Here is a 1,593-nt window from a genome sequence, read left to right as displayed (position 1 = left end):
AAATTTTCAAGAAACCCCAGAAGTTGGGATGAAGCTGGGTAGGGGAAAACCGACAATGCTGCAAAACAGACATTTCAAAATCTGAAAAGGGCAGAAAAACGCCCAGACGGGTGATCATGCACTCATACATAAAAAAGAAATGGGGAGCCGTTTCGTTGGCTCTCCCATGACAAACTCGGTCCTCTGAACCGGGAACAAGCAACTCGTATTTAGGCTCATCCTCATCCGAAGTACAGAGCCGATGGTGGGTGCGAAGGTGAGTAATAAACTCCGCATCAACCAACGGCTCCTCCCCCAGAACAGTAACGTCAACCCAATCTACGGAGGCCATTTTTCTTTCTCTAAGGAAAATGAAGGAAACCTACAAAGGGAAAAAAGAAAAGGAAAAATCAAAAAAGGTCTCTAGAGAGGAGAAAAGGAACCGAACAGAAATCTACAAACCTATTCCTCTACACAGTAAAGTCATGCGAAAAGTGCAAAGAGGAAGAAAGAAACTAACCTTTTTCTGGAAATGAAGATAGGAAGAAGCAGAAGTCTCCGGAGCACGAGAATATAGTACGTGTAAACACAGCACGAACAAAGAAAGAAGAAGTTTGAAAGATTGCAGAAACGGAAAAAGGAAAGAGAGGGAAAGTACTTATAAACATGCTAAGGGGCATAATGGTAAAAACGAAGCAGTCATTAATGAGAATGCACCGTTACCAAAGCCATCAATCCCTAAGTGCATCCCTAACGGACACGACGCCTGAATAGACGTAACTGTCAGAAACAAAAGGTCGCGAAAATCACGTCGGTTTAAAAACCCGTGTTTCCTCCAAGAAAGTCGACTACGAACCCGAGTTAAATACTTGAACCCAAGCCCTAAAGAGACCTTGGGCTCAAGTAGGGGCACTGTTCATACCCTGGCCCAATGACAAAGGTCCAGGCCCAAATAAAAGGCCTAGTCCAAAGGATTAAGCCTAGTTAAGTGCCGACCTTCACATAAGAAGTCGGTATCAACCACGACTTACTTTAAAGAAGTCGGGCGTGAGATTAGCTGGCAGATAAACACTCATTCAAATGAGTAACCGCCCCTAAAATCTCTCTAACCGCTTCATAAAGCCATATCTTAACCTCCCCAAGATAATAGGGACGGTTAGCACCCTAAAGATACGGCACTACTTCAATGGTGGTTATTGGCTCACCACTATAAATACACTGACACCCCTCAGGTATCTCTAAGCCCAATACTCTCTAGACCTGCTCACACTCTTGCTAACTTAGGCATCGGAGTGTCTTTGCAGGTACCACTCCCCATTCACTTACAAGCACAAGTCGGACGGAGTCTCCCGAGTTGCATACTCACACGAAAACCTCCTCCTTCACACATTTGGGCCAGCCAACGCCATCCATTCAGACAATCTCCGGTTACCCACCGTAACAAAATCTTATTAAAATTTTAATTTTAATTTTTAAAAATTTCAGTTCTTTATATTTTTATTTTTTAAAAATATTAAAAAAAATTAAAATTTTGTGTCTAAAAACTAACAATTTAATTCTAACCCTTGATAGCCAAATCCAATAATTTCAATGTCCTAGTCGCAGTTACCAAAC

The sequence above is a fragment of the Arachis duranensis genome, chromosome 7, assembly GCF_000817695.3.
Source record: "Arachis duranensis cultivar V14167 chromosome 7, aradu.V14167.gnm2.J7QH, whole genome shotgun sequence".
NCBI lineage: Eukaryota > Viridiplantae > Streptophyta > Magnoliopsida > Fabales > Fabaceae > Arachis > Arachis duranensis.
Note: the sequence above shows the minus strand (reverse complement) of the source record.